This window comes from Apodemus sylvaticus, chromosome 9, assembly GCF_947179515.1.
Source record: "Apodemus sylvaticus chromosome 9, mApoSyl1.1, whole genome shotgun sequence".
Taxonomy (NCBI): Eukaryota; Metazoa; Chordata; class Mammalia; order Rodentia; family Muridae; genus Apodemus; species Apodemus sylvaticus.
This window is the reverse complement of record NC_067480.1, coordinates 35,625,006-35,650,840: the sequence shown is the minus strand read 5'-3', so window position 1 is coordinate 35,650,840 and position 25,835 is coordinate 35,625,006. Positions and strand designations below refer to the sequence as shown.

Genomic DNA, 25,835 nt, shown 5'->3' with positions numbered 1-25,835 from the left:
CATTTAAAATCACCAATATCTTTTATAGCTTCCTAGCATTGCAAGGCCATTTATGATTTTTTATTACTTTTGGATTTAATTTTATGAATATATCTTTTGTACTTATAGTATACATTAAAATAAATTAGGATTTATATGCAGTTTCCAGGTTTTCATTTTAAACCACTTTTTTTCCAATGAAAATTACTGTAGTCGTCTTACCTGCAGAGCTTTTCTAAAGAATATATCTATAAATAGAGCCAAGGGCCCATAGAGTGTGTGTATTTTTAATCTGACATGATTTTGCCTAATTTCCCTATGTGAAAATTTGCATCTCTGAGAAGCCTGTAAATATTTTTATTTTCCCATATTCCAATGGCAATGTGAAATGTGAGGATGGTTTTTTTTAGATGAAATCAAGATCCTACTGCTTCATTAACATTTTCCCAGCTAAGCGAGGGGAATTCTCCCTGGAGTCTTGAGTTGTGTATGGCGTGTAGCAGGGTGAAGGGAAAGAGTCCTGTCCACAGACATCAATTTTAGTAACACTTAAGAACAGAGGCCTTGAAGTTGTCCTGTCCCATTGATGTTTCTGTTTATGTCTCTATTTCCAATGTGGTGAGAGATTCAGTATGATGGTTAGTGCTAACTACTGATCTGGCAGGATCTAGATTCACCTGGGAGACGGGCCTCTGGGCATGACTGAGGGGGGTTATTTTTATTATGCTAATAGAAATGGGGTGATCTGCTCCCTCTGGGTGTCTCCATTTCCTACATGGGGAATCCTGGACCGTAGGAAACGGAGACACAGAGCTGAGCACCTACATTATCTCTAGCCGCTTTATAGCCACCCTCTACAGCCAGGCACGACTCCCAGTAGCAGGATGAAGTTCCCCAACCCACCCACAAACCTTCAACCCAAAATTTATCCTGCCTGCAAAAAGCGCAGGGGCAAAGATGGAACAGAGATTGAAGGAATGGACGACTAATAACTGGCCCAACTTGAGACCCATCCCATGGGCAAGAACCAATTCCTGGCACTATTAAAAATACTCTGTTATGCTTGTAGACAGGAGCCTAGCATAACTGTCCTCCATCTAGCATTTGACTGAGGCAAATGCAGAGACCACAGCCAAACACTGAAGGAAGTTTGGAGGGTCTTATGGAAGAGTTGGGGGAAGGATTGAGGGACCCAGAGGGATTAGAGATTCTGCAAGACCAACACAGTCACTAACCTGGACCCTTGAGGGGCTCTCAGAGATTGAACCACCAACCAGAAAGCATATATAGGCTGGACCTAGCCCTGCACCCAATACATAGCAGATGTGCAGTTTGGTGGTCTTCAAGTGAGTCCTTCAACAACTGGAGTAGGGCTGTCCCTGATTATGTTGCCTTCCTGTGGATCCTGTTCCCCTAAGTGGACTGCCTAGTATGGCATCAGTAGGAAAGGATGTGTTTAGTCTTTCAGTGACTTGATATGCCAGGGTCACAGGGTTGGGAGTACCCTTCCTTCTCAGAGGAAAAAGGGATGGGATATGGAAGGAGGGGGGACTGGTAGGAGGGGTGCTGTGATCAGGATGTAAAGTGAATAAATAAATTAATGGAAGAAAACATATTTATTTCTATGGATGTTTTGAATATCTGTGCATCACATGAGTGCCTGGTGTCCTTGAATGTCAGAAAAGAACATTTGATTCCCTGAAACTAGAGTTACAAACAGTTGTGGGCTGCCTCCAAAACCAGGTCCTTTGGAAAGCCATCCAGTGCTCTTAACCACCAAGTTACCTCTCCATCCTCTCTTGCTTCTTCTTGATTACAGATGCTCCCTTGATGACACTTTAACTTTCCTGCCATGAAGAACATAGAACTATGAGTCAAAATAAAGCCCTCTCTCTTAGGGTTTTTTGGTCAGAGTTGTTTGTTTCTGTTTTGTGATCAGGTATCACTCTGTAGCCCTGGCTAGTCTGGAACTCACTATGTAGACTGGACTGGTCTTAAAACTCGGAGATTCACCTATTTCTGCCTTCAGAGCACTGGGATTAAAGGTCTGCACAATAGCTGCAGAATTGGCTCAGTGGTTAAGAGCACTGACTGCTTTTCCAGAGGACCTGGGTTCAATTCCCAGCCCTGACACAGTAGCTCACAATCATCTGTAACTCCAGCTTCAGGGACAAACACCATTTTTAGGCCCCAATGAGCATTGCACATACATGGTGCAAGACATGCATGCACACAAAACACCCACGTACATAAAAATTTAAAAAGATGAAAAGGAAGTTCATTTCCCGTGTCTGCCTAAAAACGTGGTATGTACAATGATATGTCTAAGTATTTTATTATAGTGATTTAAAAAAGAAGCTAGGACAGTAAGCTACCCATAAAGTGTGACCACATGACTGAAGACCTAAGTCTTTAAATTTTATTTGAGCATTGTTCGTGGCTATCATGTCTGGAGGCACGGCCCTAGGCTAGATGTTCAAATACCAGCTTGATCATTTGGTATTTGACCTTAATGCAAGTCACTGGAATCACTGCATTACAAAGCAGAGAGTCTTACAAAATGATTTACTAAGATGAAAGAAGGGGTTAAAATGTCGGGAAGGACTATATGAATGCTTGTTCTTCTTTTACTAATGGTCATACATATTTCTATGCTCAGTTGGCTATTTTGATTTTTTGCTGTGTTTCTCTATATAAAACATTTTCCCATTTTAAGATCTTGTCATTTAAAAAATTGTTTTGATTCATTTCAAATGACATTAATCATGAAGAGTGTTATAGTGCAATGCAGTGTATTTGAGATTCTCAAAGAGAACAAATGGAAAATAAAGTGCACTAAAAATACAGAATAAACACACTTAATATTGAAAATATTTAATGTGTCTAATAAAATTTTCAGAAGAAAAGACCATGAAGAGATTTTAACAAAAGAGAATATTTTTTTAGGATTAAAAACAATATTTTTGGGAACTAGAGCTATGCATTATTGACGTCTGGGTGCAATTTCTAGGACAAAAAAATGAAAATCAAAATAACAAACAAAACCCAAGATATTTCGTGAGAGAAGATATACAAATGGCCAAAGAGTATATGAAAAAAAATGTTCAACAAAATGAATCACTAGAGAAATTCAGATCAAAGTCACAGTGGGATACTGCTTAATGTGACTATAGGTATATAGCTGTAATTGCAGTTCTGGGGGAAGTCGGAGATATGACCATCCTGAACACTTGGTGGCCAAACAGTCTAGCCCTAAATAGCCAGCCTCCGATTCAATAATAGAACATGCTTCAGAAAGTAGTGGTGGAAAGCTAGAGAGAAAGATGCCTGTCTCTGGCTACCGCATGCATAGGTGATCATTCTACACACATAGGAACAGGTACAGAATACACTCACTCACACCCACACCCACCCACACTCACTCACACACACACACACACACACACAGAGAGAGAGAGAGAGAGAGAGAGAGAGGCAATATTTTTTCAAATAAAACATAAATTTAGAAATAATGAATAAAAATTGAAAAGAAAGGAAGAAAGGGCTGGAGAGATGGCTCAAGCCACTAAGAGCTAGGCTCATAACCAAAAATGGCAAAATTTAGAAAAGAAAAAAATCCTTATGATAAAGATATGCCTTGCATATGAAACTGGAAAAATTCGCATAAGGCCATGCCTGAACACCCTATTGCTATGGGCTTGAAACGTTTCTCACAGTATCATGGTTCAGATGTGTGTTTCCCAGCTGCTGATGCTATTTTGTGAGGCCTAGAGGCTTGAAGAGTCAGAGCCTGGCTTCTTGAAGGAGGTCACTGAAAACAAGCCTTTGAAGGAGAACCCCAGTTCTCCTTGTACACTACCTACTTCTTGATTATTGTGATGTGTATAGCCTCAGTCACACACTCTTGCTGTTATGCACTGAGCTGGACCGCACAGATTCCCCCATCTTTGCAAACTGATAATCTCTTAAGTCATGAGCCTGGAATAAATCTTTCTTCATTAAGTTGTTTTTTGATCTATTTTGATTAAAGAGATAAAAAGTAACTTCCTGTGGGAGGGAGAGGGAATCCAAACTCTACTAATCTCATTGGTTTTTGCTTTCTAAGTCTTTGTTGGCTTAGGTTTCTTTTTCCCCTTTATGAAAGATATAGTTTGAGAATTATTTGAGGGGGATCTCAGTGGCTAAAGCACTTGCTATATAGGAATGAGGATTGGAGGTTTAGAACCCTAAAATCCATGTAAGAGTATGGATGCCCACTTGCAATTTCAGTCTTGGAAGGTGCAGGCCCGGGCTACCATAGCAAGATAGGCAGATGGGCAAGCTCGTGTTTGATTGAGAGACTCTGCCTCAATGGGTGATGTGAGAGCCACTGAACATTCCTGGATTCAGTCCGGCCGTCATCTAAATGCACCCCAAAAGCTGCCCGTTTACAACAAACATGAAAACAGAAAAAGGTAATTTTGAACGGATTCTTGTGGCAATTTTTTTTTTGAATGACAGTGTGGCAGAATATTAAGTTCTAAATGGTCCATTACTTCCCTTATTACTAGAGTTGTTAATGCATGGTCTTGTGGCCTGACCTAGACAAGAAGTCCCTTGTCAATGAAATCAACATTCGATGAAGGTAAAATATATCAAAGTTTTAACTAATTTAAAATATTATCTTTTTAATGTATGACAATAATAGCAAATGGTGGCTAAGAATAAAATCCACAGTCACATAAGATCTTTGTGAAGAAAATTATAAAACATCCTCAGAAAGATCTGTGAACCCTCACCCATAGTCTTGTGATAGATATTTATGTATATATGTATATATGACCATGGGTACCCTTGTGTATGCCTTTATGCATTATAAAGGTATATGTGGTTGGTGCATTTCTTCCTATGACAATCGATATCTTGGCATTCCCTTTAAGAAAATGTGGCAAGTTCATCTTATAATTAGAAGGGAATCAGGAAAGGCCAAAAATAAGGCAATTTTGAAGGATAGTAAGAAAGTGAAAACTTTTCCTCCCTTTAAACATATGGAAAATCATATAATGAAGAGAGTGTGACGTTGGTAAGAGGCTAGAATAGGAAATGCGTGGACCAGAATAAGAAATTCCTGTTAATTTATGGTTTGTTCTAGCAGTAAGTTTTCTTTCTCCATTTAAAAGTTAGCTTTGTGAGTTTGCTCGGAGTGAACTTTATTTTATACTTACTTTTCTTTGTCCATGTCTTTCTTCATTATTATAAATGCTGGCTTTCCCATCCTGCCTCCTCACCTCCAATGTTCGAATCAGCGCTTAACATGTGTTGGGGGGAACCTGGCATGAGAAATATTCCAACGGGAATGTCTAACCTTCTGCATGTCTAACCTTTGCCTTGTCTGGGCCACGGTGGACAATGAATTGTCTCAGACCACACATCACAGGCTTAGTACAGGGAGCTGCTTGGTTCCTGGTAATAAGACTGTTAGGACATGGCCTCCTTTAGGGGCTTGGCCCATGAACGCAGTAGAGTCTCTCCTGATTCTCTGCCTTAGGGTCTCAGCCTCCACCTTCCTTTAGAAACTGCATCTTCAGTCACCACCATCACTTTCCAGCAAGAATCCGATAGGCCACAGGAAACAAGAAAAGAAACAGCAGTTTTTGTGGAGTATTTGAATCATTGGGGCAAGATCGCACCTGAGTTGATGGAGCCATGTTGAACAGCAGGTTGTTGAGACTGCTGTCAACTCTCTCTGGAGTTTCTGCCCAGTGAAAGGAGAGAGCAGGAATTCATATCTATGCTATAAAAAAATTATAAAAAACATCTAATTTGAGTACAAAAACTGGAGAGTCTATTGAATTCTAAGCAAACTCAGTCACTCTCGGTGTCTTTGCATATGAAAGTGAGCTCTGAGAAGAAAAGGTTCTTGTTTACCTGTGTTCTTCCAGTTCCTGCATGTCCAAGCTTGGCCTAGAAACCCAAGCATCCATTCTTCTACAGAAAGACTGTGTGCAGTGCTCTCTAAGTTTTGCAGGATCCAAATCAAGGAATTCGGACAAGTCCACTATTGTGTTTGGAGGCTTGTAATAACATTGCATTTTAGAGAGCTCCATCAGCAAATTTTGAATGTGAGAAGTCCAAGCCTGTCATCAAATCCAACTACAAACCATTAAATATGATAGAACCTAAACGCACTCCAACAGTTTAGACTGAAGCTCCCACTCTTCCTCAGAGCAGCTTTTAACAAATGACCATTGTACAATGAGGTTTCGTTTTGTGTGCTTGTGTGTGTCCACACATGTATGTGTATGGAGAAGTCAGAAGTTGATGTCAGATATCTCACTCTATAACTGCCTTATTTTTATTTACTTTTTAGGCAGGATCGCTCACTGACCCTTGAGCTTGCTGATTCAGTTAGACAAGCTAGTCAGTGAGCTCTGGGGAACCATGGGACCTCCTGCTGGTGTTATGGTAATGGACATGGACCTGGCTTTTACACACTTTACCCATGGACCTATTTCCTCAGCCTCAATTTGTTTTCTTAGTCTTCTAATGTGCAATGTGGTCTTTACAGTAATTATGCCATAGGTTTCTATGTTATATGACATCATATATTTAATAAAAAGACCAAGCGTAGAGGTAGATACTTGGTAAATTTCTCTTTCTGGGTAACTGACTTTCTCCCATTTGCCAGGCTTGAAATTATAGAATTTTAGCCATGCTGGGGGGGGGATTAGTATTATAAACTGTAGAATACAGTTCATCAATAGATAAACAATGCTGCAAATATCTGTCCGGAAGCAGCAAAAAACAACCAGGGGCCTCTAATTCCAAAGTATTTTGACTTGAGGTCTAGTCATCTTTCTTGAAGATGTTTAAATGTCCATGTGAAAGTCACCACAGGCAGACCACTTCTCTACACAGCCAAAGGACGCTTCCATTTTTGGTAAATGGGATTTCCAAGGAGCCTAATTCAAGGAACATCGTGAATCAATGTCAGGACATAAAGATCAACTGAACACACTGTTGGTTTGAACCCTCTCCAGGTAACTTCAAGAGTCAGTAGATTTGTAGATGCCATCTTACTCACGATCTAACAATGTAGAAATCCCAGAAAGAAAGAAAAAAAAAATCAGGAGAAATGGAATTGGGCTGCAGGAGCCTCATCTTAGGGGTACTTACAGTGGGAGCTCCGGGTGAGCTGAGGACACTTCATGTTGCTAGGAGACGAGTATTTCCCTTTCATGGTGAAGGATGCTAATGAAGATGGGACAAAGGCATAGTAACTTAGCATTTAGGAGCTTGGCAGCCTCTGACCCAGGCTAAGTGAACCTGTCTCGGTTTTCTCACCTGTAAAGTAGATTTTAATAAACAGTACCTGCCCACACAGAGCTGTTATAAGAATTAAACATTTTAATATTTCAATGGTTTAGCACAAGGTCCAGCCTCTAGTCTAAACAAGGTGTCTCAGTTTACCAGTGAAATAACGAAGGACTCCAGGGCCTAGCCTGACCCACAGAAGTCCACAATTTTGGAAATCCATGCGAAGCTTTCAGCCGGTGATGGCAAAGGGAGCTAGCTTTTCTTCACATCTTCAAAACAGATGGGCTTAATTTCTTCCCCTGCTAAAGATTGTGAGACTATTTCTAGATACATATGAAAACAGCCAACCACAGAATGGCGTTAAATTCATGTTGCTCGCTCAGTGATTTATGCAAGTTAAATGCTTGTAGCTGGAAGAGAAAGCAAATTTAGATTAAATTCTGTATTGTCAAAAAAAAAAAAAAAAAAAAAAAGAAGCCGGAAGTCCTTCCTGTATCTCGTGTGGTGAGAGCTGAGAGCAAAGCGCTCCATCTGGGGAGATGAACTACCTCACAGCAGGCCCAGGTCTCTGCTGAGTATGTTACCTTTTCTAATTAGGAGCCATAAAAGAATGTGTCTTTTTTTTTTTTTTTTTTTTTTGATTCTCTGATTTAAAATGCTCCAATCTTTTGTACCGAATGTAATTTGGTGTAAGTCAAATTAGACGAGTTACCTTGTCTGCCTAAGCTGATCTCACCCAAGCATTGAATTGAAACAGCACCCAAAGAGGAAGCGAAAATAAATCTGCCATGTACGTGCGAGCCGCGTGGCTCGGAGAGAGAGCAACCGAAGTCACGTAATTGTCAGCCAAAAAGCAACAGAACTGTTCAAAGGGCTTCTCACCACCACCAAATTACAGTCTGTCCAAACAGAGAAAATTCAATTAGGCTGCTGATAAATTAAACCTCTACCACTGGCAAGATCGCTCTGCCCTAAAGGAAGTTTTGCTTTGAGGAAATAAGCAGCTTCGATAATATGACAGCTGGATCCAGCTCTAAACTTACACAGCTATGCAGAGAGGGCATCCTCCTCTCTCTCCCCTGCTCCTACCTCCCTCAGAGAGAGTGAAATTGGCACCAGCGGGCTGGTTTTGAATCATGGCTGGGGGCAGGCCTGGCTCTGTACAGGGTGTTGGTGTATCTATCATTTCCAAACAGTGTTTACAAGTTTGTCATGTGAACTTTCGGGAGGTCACATTGGTAGTGTGATATTAGGGAATGTGTTCGAAGGTTTTTCAAGCTGACAAATGGCCATCCACCCTGCCGTTCTTTATAGGCTTGAAATGCTCTTGTTAGAATCCGTTCTTCCGGGCTAGCCTAGAACAGGGCTGGACAAACGTTCCTGTAAAGGGAAAGATAGTAACTAGTTCAGGCATTAAGCATTGGGTAGGGGTTAGGGTGGGGTGGGGGCTTTTGGTCCCTCTTGCAGCTACTGGGCCTGCCACTGTAGCATATGAAAACCATCATATACAATGTGTAAATGAATGACCATGGCTACGTCCTCACAAAAGTATTTAAAGAAAGAAGCAGCCTGCTGTGACTGGTGTGGGTTAGCAATTTTAAGATGGAGCAACAGCGCAAAATCGACAAAAGAAGGATGACTTATTTAGAGGAGAACAGAGGGAAAGCATCGCTTTTCATTTCTTAGAAACAAATGCTGACAAAGACAGCAGGACAGCGGACACTACTACACCTGGAAACCCCATGTTTCTGAAACTGGCAAAGACAGTTCTCCCCTGAGGGAAAAGAGTCAAACATGCTCACATATGCAGACATCCAGAAAATACGGCACCGAAGACCTCAAAAAGCTTAAAGAATTACTTCAGTCCCATAATGATTACATCACAGCTAACACCCAAGAAAGGGAAGGCATTGCAAGTAACAATCATAAATACGAAAATGTAGAAGTCATGCTAATATATGGCATATTACAATAGCCACTTGAATTCATTTATATGAAAGAATATAAATTCTTTTTTTTAAAGATTCATTTATTTTATGTATATGAGTACACTGTAGCTGTCTTCAGACACACCAGAAGAGGGCATCAGATCCCATTATAGATGGTTGTGAGCCATCATGTGGGTGCTGGTAATTGAACTCACGACCTCTGGAAGAGCAGTCAGTGCTCTTAACCACTGAGCCATCTCTCCAGCCCAGAATATAAATTCCTTAAGAGAGAAACATTAATAATACCTTTAGTTTAAAACAACTTTGGGATACTCTTGTCCTTTGAGTCGTTGGTGGTACTTTAAATATGCTTGGCCCAGGGAGTAGCTCTATTAGGAGGTGTGGCCTTGTAGGTGTGGATTTGTTGGAGGAAGTGTGTCACTGTGGGGGTGGGCTTTGAGGTTCCTCTCTCCTGGTTGCCTTCTGATCAAGATGTAAAATTCTCGGCACCTTCTTCAGTACTGTGTGTGCCTGGACCCTGCTGTACTTCACACCATGATGAAAATGGACTGAACCCCTGAAACTGTAAGCCAAGCCCAATTAATTGTGGTCCCTTATAAGAGATGCCTTGTTTATGGTGTCTCTTCACAGAAATGGAACCCCAAACTAAGATGCCATTCTTTACCTCTGATTCTTACAGTCTGCCCTCCGGACACCTCAGAACTGAGGCATGTGTGGACTTCCAAAGACTGTGGTAGCACAAGACCCATACAAGTTCACGTCAGATGGGGTCCCAGCACTGAGAGGAGGAAGTGAACAAAGTAGCCATCTGCAATTGATACCTCCTTGCAAAAGAAAAATTAGTTTTCTCCAATGGAATTTTATTGGTTATATCAACCACACTTCAGGGTAGGCCCCAGGTCTAGAATTAGTCAACACAAAACAAGCTAAATGGTATTTTTGTAGACTTTTGCCCTGACTTCAGTGACCTTCTTCCAGATACTAGCCCCCGCTTCTATGTTCCCACAAATAGTGTCAGAGACCAAACATTCAAAATGTGAGACTGTAGGGAAAGTTCATATTCAAATCACACCCCCTACACACACACATACACACACACACACACATACACACACTCAAGCACACATGCATGCAAGCATACTTATACACACACACACACTTAAGCACACATGCATGCAAGCATACTTATACACACACACAAACACAACACTTTGAAATCTAGATATTGTTAGCAATCATTGAAATAGGCAGAACAGAAAATACTTATAAGGAGACATATATTACCTACAGGCCAATGAGAGAATGATGGATTAGTCAATACTACATCGGGATAACTGACTAGTCACCTAAGAGAAAAAACTCATAAAGGGCTCTGCCTCACAACACATTCAAGATAAGTTACAGAAGGATTGAATACCCAGCTAAAATGAAAACATCACGAGAGAATTTAAGAAAACATCTGTTCAAGTTTGAGGTAGAGGGGAGGGGTGCTTTCCAGTATCTAAGTCAAGCAATGCTTTATTTTTTCATTTAAAAGTTGAGAGATTTGAATATATAAAGATACGCAGGTGCTGAATAAACAAGTGTTACAGTGAGGTAAAAATACTCACATGAAACATAGTCTGATGAATTTGGAATGTGAAAAATTTAAAGACAAAGGCCTACAAAAATAAAACAAGCCAAATCATTCATTAGTCAAACATATTTTGCATAGATGTTGCCTCTGAATGTAGAACCAACTCATTCCTATATACAATTGAACTCTGATTTTATAAAACTATTACACATACACACACACTGAGAGAGAGAGAGAAAGAGAGAGAGAGAGAGAGAGAGAGAGAGAGAGAGAGGCAGGCAGGCAGATACACACACACAGATACGTATATACACATAATCTATAGCACATGGCTCAAATATAAATGTTTCTTTCCCTTTAACTGAGTATGCACGGTGCCCTTATGAAGCCTCACAGACTGTGACAAAAGTAATTCAAGCTCCCAGAAGTTGATATAGAAAGGTTTCCTACAAAAAAAACCCAAAAAACCAAACCAAACCAAAAAAAACTATCCTGATTTTTTTTTTTTTTGTCATAAACAACTTGGTAGGAATGAAACTAGAATACCATTTTCTGAGCAGAGTCTTTTGTGAAGAGCAGGCAATAAATTATGGATATAGAAATAGATGGCACATATCTGGATAAGCAAACTACAAAAGAGGACAAGAGCCTTAGAGGTTTATGATACTCTGCCCAGCAGGAGTCTAGAATTATACCAGACGGGGCATAGTAAGCAAACCCAATTGAGTCGTTCCTTAGAGAAATAAAGGTATGTAATGCATTTGATGAATCTGAATTGCATGTACAGAGAAAGGGCTTTAGTCTTCTTCCATTTGGCTTTATAAGCATGCCTTGGGTCTAGAGTGGTTATGGAGTTGGTATTATTTGATAATCATATGCATCCTGGAAATATACCTCCAACCTTGGCAACAATCTACAACATTTCTGTGAGACCTTGCAGAGTTTCTTATACATACATATAAGACACACACACACACACACACACACACACACACACATACACACACACACACAAATACCATTGCCTACACCTGGAAGTCTTTGTAATGAGATGTGGCTTGGTTCACTCCACATAATGAAGTCGCCCATAATCTCCATTTCATTCCTAGTAGATTGTCTATATTGTCTAACTTTTCTGTAATGACCTTATAAAATTTATGGAATAGAAAAACAATAAAAAGTACTTTGGAATTAAATTTAATTTACAGGCAAATTAATTTTATACATGAACAATAATGCTTCTCAAGCAATTGGGTAATGTGCTTACATAAGCTTTAAAATTATTCATACTCTGACTCCATCATCGTACCTTGGGGAACTGGCCCTAAAACCATTGTCTTCGATGCACAAAAATCTCTCTGTAGAAAGTCTTTTGTCAAAGCTTTATTTACAACAGTTCAGAATTGAGATCAATAGTATCTAAGTTTGAAAATGCCATTTCTTGAAATATTATGGACTAAAAGGTAAAGTATACAAGTGTTGGTAATAATGTGGAAAAACATTTGTGGAAAGAGGTGAACTGCAATTACAGGTTAGTATTATCTTCATGATGAAATATAAGTAAACTGTATATTTAATTCTTTCACAGTTTTAAACATTTATTTTGCATGCCGATTTGTAACACAGTACACATATAGAGATCAGAGGACAAATTAGAGGAGCTGATGTTTTCTTCTACCACGTGTATACAGAGAATGAAACTCAGGTTGTCTTGGCAACAAGTAGCTTCACCCATTGAGCCCCACACAGGCCTCACAGCCTCACAGGCCTCAAACTATCTGTTTAAAGAATAAAAACATAAAGGAGTAGAAGCACCAGGGCTGTACTCAGTTGATAGAGCACTTGCTTCACTGGCCATGGGCCTTGGGTTTGATCCCCAGTAGCCTGTTATGATGTCATAAGTGTGTAATGGCAACCCTTAAGACTCAAAGGCAGCAGTGCCAGACTGTTTTTGGCAACATCAACGTTCTAGGCCAAGATGGGCTATATAAAAGTTTAAGGAGAGGAGGAGGAAGAGGAGGAGGAGGAGGAGGAGGAGGAGGAGGAGGAGGAGGAGGAGGAGGAGGAGGACGATGATGACGACGACGACGACGATGACGACGACGACGATGACGAGATCGAGGACAAGGGTGGGGACCAGGAGAAAAGAAGGAAGGGGAAGGAGAGGAAGGGGAAGGGGAGGAAAGGGAGAAGAGGAAGCAGAAGCATCAGCAGAAGCATCACCATCAGCAGCAATAAGTATCACCCCTGTCACTATTTCACAGTGAGTAAAAATGTTTTTTTTTTCCCATCCTCTATGTGAGAATAGACAAGGCTTGTGATAGCTAATATGTGCAGGTCAAGTATATGTGTCTGTCCAGAGAGAGACAGGTCATGTACAAGCCACCAACCCCTGCAATTGTTCTAGTTCCCTGTCCATTGCTGTGTTAAACATCACAACTTAAAGCTACGTGTGGAAGGGAAGGGTTTATTTGGCTTACAGGTTATAGTTCATCAAGGAAAACCAAGGCAGGAGCTGTAGCAGAGACCACGGAAGAGCAGTGCTCACAGGCCTGATGCCTATGGCTAGCTCAGCAGGATTTCATATACCATGTAGGTCCAACTGCGGGTAAGGAGGTGTGTGGCGTCGTCCAGGGTGGGGCAGGCCCTCCCACATCAATCATTAATCAAGAAAATACCCACAAACTTGCCCAAAGGGGTAATCTACTGGAGGAAATTCTCCAGTTGAGATTCCCTCTTCCCAGGTGACTTTGGTTTGGTATCAAATTGACAAAAGTAGCACAATTGACCCCTGCTCTGCTTGGCACAAAAATGGATGACTATTCAACTATAACTTTTCTTCTTTGCTCCCCAAGTCATGTTGATATTAAGATCAAACACAGTATAACTTTAAAAGTCCCACAATCTTTAAAAAAATTCAAACACTTTAAAAGTTCAATATCTTTTCAAAAAATATCTTGCCTTCTAACTCTTGGGCTCCTATAAATGTAAATAAAGTTAAACACACACACACCCAGGAGGGAAAATCAAGGGCACAGTGATAATCAGACCAAAGCAAAAGCAAATTCCAATAGTGTCAATAGTATCTGATATCTGGAACTCACTTACCAGCTTCTGGACTCCAAAGAGCCTGGGCAGTCAAATTCTCCAGCTCTGCCACCAACATGTGCAGAACTCATGCAGTAGGTTTAGCTTCCATAGACCTGGTAGCACTTCTGAGCCAGGGTCTCCACTGCATCTTAGAATGCATTGTCACAAACTTTCCCTGGTCTTCTCAGGGACTCCAACCCTGCCACATGGTGCCAAGCCTCTCCTCTCCATGAGACCGTCCATCCTGGAGTCTCTATTGCATCCAAGGCTGCAACTTTACCAGTGGCTTGTCCTGGTCTCACGTAGTACCAAACTCAGCTGCTCTCCACTACACTTTCATGTCTTCAGAAATCAGCACCACATAGGAGACCCCAACAATTTACCAAGTTCAGCTGCCTGCCTGATGTGCGGCCTGTGGCCTACAGTGTCTGTGTGATGTCTCTAAGGAAACCCTTCCCACAAGATTTTGCCTCAGTGATACTGGTCTTTTATTAACCATGGCCAACCTTTCAGCGATAGGTCACCAGCAACAATTGTCCCAGGAAAGCAAAGTTTGACCTCTATATATTCCTTTTTTTTCAATTTTTTAAAGATTTATTTATTATATGTAAGTACACTAGTTGTCTTCAGACACCCCACCAGAAGGTATCAGATCTCATTACGGATGGTTGTGAGCCACCATGTGGTTGCTGGGATTTGAACTCAGGACCTTTGGAAGAGCAGTCAGTGCTCTTAAGTGCTGAGCCACCTCTCCAGCCCCCATCATTTAGATGCTTTCAGACATACCAGAAGAGGGCATCCAATCACATTACAGATGATTGTGAGCCCCCATGTGGTTGCTGGGAATTCAACTCAGGACCTCCAGAAGAGCAGTCAGTGGTTTTAACTGCTGAGCCATCTCTCCAGCCCTCCTACATATTCTTAATCAAAATATTTCATGAGTGGTCTGATAGAGTCTTGGCTCTCCTCTGAAACTTCAAGCCAGGTTTCCATTTTTTGCATTTCTCCCAGCTTATCTTCCAAATTCTGAAACAGTTCTTGAATACTCGATGGATTTTACATCTGAAAGTCCAAAAAATCCTCTACTGCCCTCTCACTAATGGTCAGGTCTGTTACAGCAACACCCCACACTCTTTATTCTAATTTCTGTTTGAGTTTGCTGTCTAATTCTATGATAAATGCCTGCTGTGTATCTCTCTGATAAATTCCACAACCAAATGCCAGTTGGGGAATAAAACAGTTTATTTGCCTTACAGGTTCTGAAATCGAGATCCTGAGGGGCAGTGGTTACTGGCTTGCTTCTCATGGCTTTCTCAGATTTCATTACTATACAATCCAGGAACATCTGTCCAGAGGTGGCACCACCCACAATGGGCTGGTTCCTCCCGCATGAATCATTAATCAAAGCAATCCGATACAGTCATGCACAAAGCCTAATCTGGTGGAGACAATTCTTCCACGGAGGCTCCCTCTTCTTGGTGGCTCAAGTTAGTGTCAAGTTCTGCCTGGTTTGTGCTGCTTGTTGCTGTTCATTGCTCCATGGGAACGAAAAGTAGGCAATAATGGGGAGAAACTCTTAGTGACAAGAAGTGCATGCTCAACTTTGGTCTCAGAAATAGGTCAAGAGGTCAAGGGATGACTTTTAACAACTTTGCCTAGCTCTTCAATTTGTCCCAGTGTCAAACCTAGTTCCAGGGCCAGGATGCCACTGAAGAGGAGGTTCAACTTATGTGGAATGAGGCAAGGAACAGCTTTTTAACTGTATTTGTTCTTCTGGGACCTGTCTCCTTGGTATATCTGTGCTCCCTCCCACGTTTAGTTCAGTTCAGCAATATTTATTGAGCAGAAATACACTTTCTGGGTTTTGTCCCTTTCCTCCATAGGTAGATAAGTCACAGATAAGTTCAAGTATTATAAAATATTTTATCCCTGATAAATATTTAATAATGATAAGTTATCAAATTAACTTTAGAAGTACGACAATGTGGAAATGTCCTGTTTATTTTGTTTTTGGAATGAGTTCTTATCTTTGAGGAATATAGACCAAGGTATCTAAGGATAGAATGTGATACTGAGGAGGAGGTAAGACTTGATAAAATGACCACATGCTGCTAATTGCTAAAACCTGAGGAATGAAATGGGAACAGTCCCATTCCTACTTTATGTGAGTTTGAGGACGTGCATAAGAGAATTGTATACTTTTTTCATGGACATAGAAAAACTTAGATGATGTCAAATAAAAATAAATGCCAAAGTGAATTGTAAAATGATGTGAATATTTGAAGATCTGTTCATGAATATTAGGGAACTTGATCTAGAATAGGTATGAAGAAGCCTTGAACTAGAGCTCCTCTGGTGAGGGCTGCTTTATCTAAGCAGTGGAGACTACCTGAGTCTAGATCCCTATGTGTCAGAGTGAGTACAGTACCTAGAACGAAAGGGTCCTTGGATTAATAAAACAATGGATCAACATGAATGATACTAGCTATAGACTTTGGGCAGGCTCAAGCTAATTGATGAGATTTGGACCATTGTAAGAATGTGACTTATTACTGGCATGATCATGTTTCTTTTTCTTTACTTTTTTTTTTTGAAAACATGTTCTTTTATTGAAAAAGGAAGTAAAAATATTTTATGATAAAATTGAAGATTTACATGGAAAATATTTCTGATAAAATCGAAGAGATATATAGAAAAATATGTTAAAATTGACAATTTTCATGGAAAATTAAAGAGTAAAATGGTAGACGTAAAACACATTGCTAAATTGATTGAAAAAGGAAGTAGAAATATTTTATGATAGAATAGAAGATTTACATGGAAAATATTTCTGATAAAATTGTAGAAAAATGTAGAAAATGTTAAAATTGAAGATTATCATGGAAAATTTTATATAGATATAATAATGGTAGGTATAAAAGAATTTCTAAGTTGATTGAAAGTGGAATTATAAATATTTTCTGATAAAGCTGAAGATTTACATGGAAAATATTTCTGATAAAATTGAAGAAATATATAGAAAAACATGTTAAAATTGAAGATTATCATGCAAAATTATACAGATAAAATGGTAGGCATAAAAATAATTCTAAATTGATTGAAAGTGGAATTTTAAACATTTTCAGGTAAAATTAGAGATTTCCATGGAAAATATTTCTGATAAAATTCAAGAAATATATAGAAAAACATGTTATAATTGACTATTTCATGGAAAATTATACATATAAAAAGGTTGACATAAAAATGTTTCTAAATTAATTGAAGGTAGAATTAAAAACATTTTGTGATAAAATTAGAGATTTACATGGAAAATATTTCTGATAAAATAGAAGAAATATATAGAAAAATATATTAAAATTAAAGATTATCGTGAAAAATAATGCAGATGAAATAGTAGATATAAAAAACATTACTTAATTAATTGAAAGAGGAATTACAAACATTTTCTGATAAAATTCAAGATTTACATGAAAAATATTTCTGCTAGTCTATGTCTTTTTATTGGGGAATTGCATCCATTGACATTAAGAGATATTAAGGAATAGTGATTGTTGCTTCCTGTTATTTTTGATGTTATTTTTATGTTTGTGTGGGTATCTTCTTTTGGGTTTGTTGGAAGAAGATTACTTTCTTGCTTTTTCTAAGGTGTGGTTTCCCTCCTTGTCTTCGCATTTTCCATCTGTTATCCTTTGTAAGGCTGGATTTGTGGGAAGATATTGTATAAATTTGGTTTTATCATGGAATAGCTTGGTTTATCCATCTATGGTATAGTATCCTGGGCTGGCATTTGTGTTCTCTTAGGGGCTGTATGAGGCCTGTCCAGAATCTTTTAGCTTTCATCATCTCTGGTGAGAAATCTGGTGTAATTTTGACAGGTCTGCCTTTATAAGTTACTTGCCCTTTTTCTCTTACTGCTTTTAATATTCTTTCTTTGTTTAGTGCATTTTGTGTTTTGATTATTATGTGCTGGGAGGACTTTCTGGTCTGGTCCAGTCTGTTTGGAGTTCCGTAGGCTTCTTGTATGTTCATGGACATCTCTTTCTTTAGGTTAGGGAAGTTTTCTTCTATAATTTTGTTGAAGATATTTACTGGCCCTTTAAGTTGTAAATCTTCACTCTCTTCTATACCGATAATCCTTAGGTTTGGTCTTCTTATTGTGTCCTGGATTTCCTGGATATTTGGGGTTATAAGCTTTTGGCATTTTGCATTTTCTTTGACTGTTGAGTCAATGTTTTCTATGATATCTTCAGCACTTGAGATTCTTTCTTCTATCTCTTGTATTCTGTTGTTGTTGCTTGCATCTATGACTCCTGATTTCTTTTCAAGGTTTTCTATCTCAAGAGTTGTCTATCTTTGTGATTTCTTCATTGTTTCTACTTCCATTTTTAGATCCTGAATAGTTTTGTTCAGTTCCTTCACTTGATTGTTTGTGTTTTCCTGAAATTCTTTAAGGGATTTTTGTGTTTCCTCTTTAAGGGCTTCTACTTCTTGACCCATGTTCTCTCCTGTATTTCTTTAAGGGAGTTATTTATGTCTTTCTTGAAGTTCTCTATCAGCATTATGAGAGGTGGTTTTAAATCCAACTCTTGCTTTTCTGGTGTGTTGGGGTATCCAGGACTTGCTGTGGTGGGAGAACTGGGTAGAGTTCTTGTGCTTGCCTTTTGCCATCTGGTTATCTCTGGTGCTAATTGGTCTTGCTGTCTCTGGCTGGAGCTTGTCCCTCCTGTGAGGCTGTAAGCCTGTGTCTGTACTCCTGGGAGACCAGCTCTCTTCTGGCAGGGACTGTGCACAGAAGGCTGTGGAGTTGCCTGGCTCCCTGGTCCAAATCTTTCTTTTTCTTTTTAAAAAAGATTTGTCCTACTTTTAATTTGTGTGTATCTGTGTATGTGTGTGACTCTGTATGTGTATATCCCATGTGTGTATATCATATGTGTATTTGTGCATCTGTCTATGTGTGTATCTGTCTGTCTGTCTGTGCCATGTATGTTTGTGTATCTGTATATGTGTGTGTCTCGTGTGTGTGTGTGTGTGTGTGTGTGTGTCTGTGTAAGTGTGTCCAAGGAGGCCAGAAGAGGGCATCAGATTCCTTAGAGCTGGTTGCAAGCCTCTAAGCATGGATACTAGAAATTGAATTTGTGTTTCCTAAAAGAGTATTAAGTACTCTCCCATGCTTAGCTTTTTCCAAAGAATATTTAGGCAGTAATGAAAAGAATTTATGAGAATTCAGAGTAGAGCAAAAAAGCAAAAGATTAGAAAAATTCCAACTGTCTGATTGCTTTGGATAGAAGCATGGATTCTCTAGCCATGTTTTCAGTTCCCAGCAGTATTTTTTAGTGAATCTATGCTACTATAATGGAATACCATAGACAGAACAACAGAGGTTTATTCTCACCATTGTGGAAGCTGGAAAGATTAAGGTATCAAATTTACTAGCTAGTAAATTCTTATAGTCTCTGGTTCCTAAATGGTGATGCTTTGACCACTACATCCCTTGAAGGTATAAATGCTTTACCCTCATAAAGTGTAAGTCAGAGAAGTAAAACAAGGGGTAACTTGCTCATTTATAACAGCATTTATTCTACAGTGTGTCGTTCAGTCTCACAAACTTGATTATGTTCTATAGTTCCTCTCAATGTTGATTTCGTCTTACCAACATTGTGATCAGAGAGGATAGGAGAATTCTTTCTTTTCTTTTAAGTATTTGTTAAGATGGTGTGTGTGTGTGTGTGTGTGTGTGTGTGTGTGTGTGTGTGTGAGTGTGTGTGTGTCCCCAAAAGGTCCATTTTAGAAGGTAATGCCTGGGTTTCTGAGAAAAATATGTATTCTTTAGCCCTTGGGTGGAATATTCTCTAGGAGTTAGTCCATTTGGTATAGAATGCCCTTTAACTTTGTTTCTCTGTCTGGGTGAGCTCTATTGTGACAGTGGGTGTTTGACATCACCTAGTACTATTGCCTTGAGGTCACTCTGTGACTTTCCACCCAGGAATGCTTATTTGGCGAAATGTGGCGCATTGTAGTTCAGTGCCTGAATGTTTAGGGTTGTAATGCTCCCTTGATGAATTATCCCCTTAATCAGTGGGAAGTGACTCCCTTTGTCTGATCTAAGTTTGTCTTAAAGCCAAATCAATCAGATTTTAGTACAGTCAAACCTTTATGATTCCTAGTTTCAATTGCCTTGGATTTTCTTTCTGTGCTTTGTTTTGTTTGAGATGGGGTCTCACTGTGTAGCTTTGGCTGGTTTGAAACTATGTAGGTGAGGCTGTCCTCAGGCTCATAGAAATCCACCTGCCTCGGGCTCCCAGTGCTGAGATTAAAGACCTGCACCATCACACCTGGCTGCCTGGAATCCTTTCTCCAGTTCACTCTAAGGCTGTAATTTTCTTTGCTATAAAAGTGCATTTTGGTTTCCTTCTTAAGGCAACAAGTACATGAGTCCTGCTTTAAAATCCAGTCTGTGTCTCTTGATAAGAAAATTGAGACCATTAATATTCAAAGTTATTGTTGAGAGGTAAATATTCATTTCCCATCATTTTGTTGATTTTATAATTAGGTATTAAAGGGAGCATTCGAGCGAAGAAAAAAAACAGGGCAGGTGCAGTGCCTTACAAGGCCTTCCTCTGTCCAGTCTTTCCCCAGGCTGGGGTACAGGCAGCCTCCCACAAGCACAGAGTATGGGTGCAGTACCTAGCATAGGTGAGCATGGCTACTAGTACTGGTTTTGCCTTCGTGTGGTCAGTTAGGGAGGGAGGGCCTGTAGGCCAGGCTCAGCTTGGGTTAGTCTCCTACATGAGGGGGGTGTTAGACTGTAGAGTCTGGCTTTATACAGGTCCTTGTTTGGTCATGATATAGGGTTCTCTCTCTGATTCTCTGTCTCTCTCTGTCTCTCTGTCTCTGTCTCTTTCTGTCTCTCTCTGTCTCTTTCTGTCTCTGTCTCTGTTTCTCTGTCTCTGCCTCTATCTCTTTCTGTTTCTGTCTCTGTCTGTATCTCTCTGTCTCTGTCAATGTCTCTGTCTCTCTCCCTCTCTCTCTCTCTCTCTCTCTCTCTCTGATCCAGTCTGCAGCTTAGAACAATTCCACCCTGTGGGACACTGCACAGGCCTGATTCAAAGTTTTACCCCTCTATCCACAGTATTGTTTTTTTTTTAATATTTTTTATTCGATATAATTTATTTACATTTCAAATGATTTCCCCTTTTCTAGCCCCCCCCCCACTCCCCGAAAGTCCCGTAAGCCCCCTTCTCTTCCCCTGTCCTCCCACCCACCCCTTCCCACTTCCCCGTTCTGGTTTTGCCGAATACTGTTTCACTGAGTCTTTCCAGAACCAGGGGCCACTCCTCCTTTCTTCTTGTACCTCATTTGATGTGTGGATTATGTTTTGGGTATTTCAGGTTTCTAGGTTAATATCCACTTATTAGTGAGTGCATACCATGATTCACCTTTTGAGTCTGGGTTACCTCACTTAGTATGATGTTCTCTAGCTCCATCCATTTGCCTAAGAATTTCATGAATTCATTGTTTCTAATGGCTGAATAGTACTCCATTGTGTAGATATACCACATTTTTTGCATCCACTCTTCTGTTGAGGGATACCTGGGTTCTTTCCAGCATCTGGCAATTATAAATAGGGCTGCTATGAACATAGTAGAGCATGTATCCTTATTACATGGTGGGGAGTCTTCTGGGTATATGCCCAGGAGTGGTATAGCAGGATCTTCTGGAAGTGAGGTGCCCAGTTTTCGGAGGAACCGCCAGACTGCTTTCCAGAGTGGTTGTACCAATTTGCAACCCCACCAGCAGTGGAGGAGTGTTCCTCTTTCTCCACACCCTCTCCAACACTTGCTGTCTCCTGAATTTTTAATCTTAGCCATTCTAACTGGTGTAAGATGAAATCTTAGGGTTGTTTTGATTTGCATTTCTCTAATGACTAATGAAGTTGAGCATTTTTTAAGATGCTTCTCCGCCATCTGAAGTTCTTCAGGTGAGAATTCTTTGTTTAACTCTCTACCCCATTTTTTAATAGGGTTGTTCGGATTTCTGGAGTCTAACTTCTTGAGTTCTTTATATATATTGGATATTAGCCCTCTATCTGATGTAGGGTTGGTGAAGATCTTTTCCCAATTTGTTGGTTGCCGATCTGTCCTCTTGATGGTGTCCTTTGCCTTACAGAAACTCTGTAACCTTATGAGGTCCCATTTGTCAATTCTTGCTCTTAGAGCATACGCTATTGGTGTTCTGTTCAGAAACTTTCTCCCTGTACCGATGTCCTCAAGGGTCTTCCCCAGTTTCTTTTCTAGTAGCTTCAGAGTGTCTGGCTTTATGTGGAGGTCCTTGATCCATTTGGATTTGAGCTTAGTACAAGGAGACAAGGATGGATCAATTCGCATTCTTCTGCATGCTGACCTCCAGTTGAACCAGCACCATTTGTTGAAAAGGCTATCTTTTTTCCATTGGATGTTTTCAGCCCCTTTGTCCAGGATCAAGTGGCCATAGGTGTGTGGGTTCATTTCTGGATCTTCAATCCTGTTCCATTGATCCTCCTGCCTGTCACTGTACCAATACCATGCAGTTTTTAACACTATTGCTCTGTAGTATTGCTTGAGGTCAGGGATACTGATTCCCCCAGATTTTCTTTTGTTGCTGAGAATAGTTTTAGCTATCCTGGGTTTTTTGTTGTTCCAGATGAATTTAAAAATTGCTCTTTCTAACTCTGTGAAGAATTGAGTTGGATTTTGATGGGTATTGCATTGAATCTGTATATTGCTTTTGGCAAAATGGCCATTTTAACTATATTGATTCTACCGATCTATGAGCATGGGAGGTTTTCCCATTTTTTGAGGTCTTCTTCCATTTCCTTCTTCAGAGTCTTGAAGTTCTTGTCATACAGATCTTTCACATGTTTGGTAAGAGTCACCCCAAGATACTTTATACTGTTTGTGGCTATTGTGAAGGGGGTCATTTCCCTAATTTCTTTCTCAGCCTGCTTATCCTTTGAGTATAGGAAGGTCACTGATTTGCTTGAGTTGATGTTATAACCTGCCACTTTGCTGAAGTTGTTTATCAGCTGTAGGAGCTCACTAGTGGAGTTTTTTGGGTCACTTAGGTAGACGATCATGTCGTCTGCAAATAATGATAGTTTGACTTCTTCCTTTCCAATTTGTATCCCTTTGACCTCCTTATGTTGTCGCATTGCCCGAGCTAGTACCTCAAGTACAATATTGAAAAGATAAGGAGAAAGGGGGCAGCCTTGTCTGGTCCCTGATTTCAGTGGGATTGCTTCAAGTTTCTCTCCATTTAGTTTGATGCTGGCTACCGGTTTGCTGTATATTGCTTTTACTATGTTTAGGTATGTGCCTTGAATTCCTGTTCTCTCCAAGACTTTAAGCATGAAAGGATGCTGAATTTTGTCAAATACTTTTTCAGCATCCAATAAAATGACCATGTGGTTTTGTTCTTTGAGTTTGTTTATGTAGTGGATTGTATTGATGGATTTTCGTATATTGAACCAACCCTGCATTCCCGGGATAAAGCCTACTTGATCATGGTGGATGATCGTTTTGATGTGTTCTTGGATTCGGTTGGCAAGAATTTTACTGAGTATTTTTGCATTGATGTTCATAAGGGAAATTGGTCTGAAGTTCTCTTTCTTTGTTGGATCTTTGTGTGGTTTGGTATCAGCGTAATTGCGGCTTCGTAGAAGGAATTGGGTAGTGTTCCTTCTGTTTCTATTTTGTGGAATAGTTTGAAGAGTATTGGTGTTAACTCTTCTTTGAAAGTCTGGTAGAATTCTGCACTGAAGCCATCTGGTCCTGTGCTTTTTTTGGTTGGAAGACTTGCTATGACTCCTTCTATTTCTTTAGGCATTATGGGACTGTTTAGATGGTCTAGTTGGTCCTGATTTAATTTTGGTATTTGGTATCTGTCAAGGAAATTGTCCATTTCCTCCAGATTCTCCAGTTGTGTTGAGTACAGGCTCTTGTAGTAGGATCTGATGATTTTTTTGGATTTCCTCAGTTTCCGTTGTTATATCTCCATTTTCATTTCTAATTTTGTTAATTTGGATACTTTTTCTGTGCCCTTTGGTCAGTCTGGCTAAGGGTTAATCTATCTTGTTGATTTTCTCAAAGAACCAGCTCCTGGTTTTGTTGATTTTTTGTATGGTTCTCTTTGTTTCTACTTGATTGATTTCGGCCCTGAGTTTGATGATTTCCTGCCTTCTACTCCTCCTGGGTGAAATAGCTTCTTTTTGTTCTAGGGCTTTCAGGTGTGTCATTAAGCTGGTAATGTATGCTCTCTCCATTTTCTTTTTGGAGGCACTCAGGGCTATGAGATTTCCTCTTAGCACTGCTTTCATTGTGTCCCATAGATTTGGGTATGTTGTGTTTTCATTTTCATTGTGTTCTAAAAAGTCTTTAATTTCTTTCTTTATTTCTTCCTTGACAAAGGTATCATTGAGTAGAGTATTGTTCGGTTTCCACGTGTATGTGGGTTTTCTGTTGTTTCTGTTGCTATTGAAGACCACTTTTACTCCATAGTGATCAGATAGGAGGCATGGGATTAGTTCTATCTTCTTATATTTGTTGAGGTCTGTCTTGTGACCAATTATATGGTCGATTTTGGAGAAGGTACCATGAGGTGCTGAGAAAAAGGTATATTCTTTTGTTTTAGGATAGAATGTTCTATATATATCTGTTAAATCTAATTGGTCCAAAGCTTCAATTAGTTTCATTGTGTCCCTGTTTAGTTTCTGTTTTCCTGATCCGCCCATTGAGGAAAGTGCAGTGTTGAAGTCACCCACAATTATTGTGTTACGTGCTTGTTTTAAGTCAACTCTGTGACTACAACACTATGATACCTGCTCTGCCTCCCCAGTCATTTTGTGTATATGTGGGAGGAGGGGGCTCAGAGAATTTTTTTGAGCACCAGATCAGTGGGAGTCTTTTGAAAGTGGCTTTTTGCCAGGGCTCTGCATGGATGAAAAAAGGTTTACCCAGCAGGGATCCTCCCTCTGCTGTCTTAGTCTCTTCCTTAAATGTCCTGAAACTGCAAGGACCTTATACCTCTTCCCATCATCTCAGCCATGCACTCAGGCCAGTGTCTGAGGAGAGCATCCCCAATTGGGGGCAGAGCCCTCGGGAACAAACTGTAAATTCCTTTGCTGTGTTTTCCAAAGTTTTCTTCCTTCTCTTTCTCTGTTCCTTCCTTGCTCCTTGTCTGCCTTTTCTCTGTCTCACTGACTACTGTTTTCCACCATCAGCCCTGGTGAAGGATGATTGCTCTCCCAGATCCCCAGTTCACCTCCCGAGATTCTAGCGGTCAAGGAATGTCATCTGCTGTCTTCTCCACATTTAATAATTATTTTCTACTTGTTCTGCCTTTCTAGAGAATCCTGCCAGAATCAAACATACACTATGATGTACTTATAAATAACCACATAGAACAGCAGTTCTCAACCTGGGGTCTCGAATTGTGATCCATACTTCCGATGATCCGATGAACCCTCAACCATAAATTTACATTCATTTCTACCCCATGACTGTAATTTTGCTACTGAGAATTGTCTCAGTTCCTAAGATCATTGGTAATATGTGTTCTCTGATGGTCACGACCCATAGGTTTAAAACAACTGATACAGAGCTGTCCTATGAATACATGACTTATTTCTGCATGGTTATCTTTGCTGGTAGTGTCTGGAAACTCTGAAACTCACATCTCAAACTGGCCACCAACTTCTCAATGCATGATCCCTATTGAGGAACACATCATATCCAAGATTTAACAGTGGTTAGTTTATTCGTGATAGAGTTTTTTCTCATAGCTCTTGCCACTGGGCATGCTGTCAGGACTGCTGTGGGAGAAGGGCACAGTCTACCCTTCTCTTACTCATTGCTGCATCCTCTCTAGGGCATGAGTCTGGCATCCCCACGGGGTAGCAGGATAAAAGCAAG

At 40.0% G+C, this 25,835-nt stretch overlaps 1 long non-coding RNA gene across 2 annotated transcripts in view; it reads left to right on the top strand.

Annotated features, from left to right (window-relative positions):
• Nucleotides 1-25,835, top strand: part of LOC127692974 (uncharacterized) — a 62,432-nt gene that overhangs the window by 12,431 nt on the left and 24,166 nt on the right. The window contains exon 3 of one of the 2 annotated variants that reach the window (XR_007979564.1): nucleotides 9,904-11,352. The exons of the other annotated variant lie outside the window; for it this stretch is intronic. This is a non-coding gene — a long non-coding RNA (uncharacterized LOC127692974). Of the gene's footprint in view, nucleotides 1-9,903; nucleotides 11,353-25,835 lie in introns of those variants that run through there. 2 annotated transcript variants of the gene reach the window in all.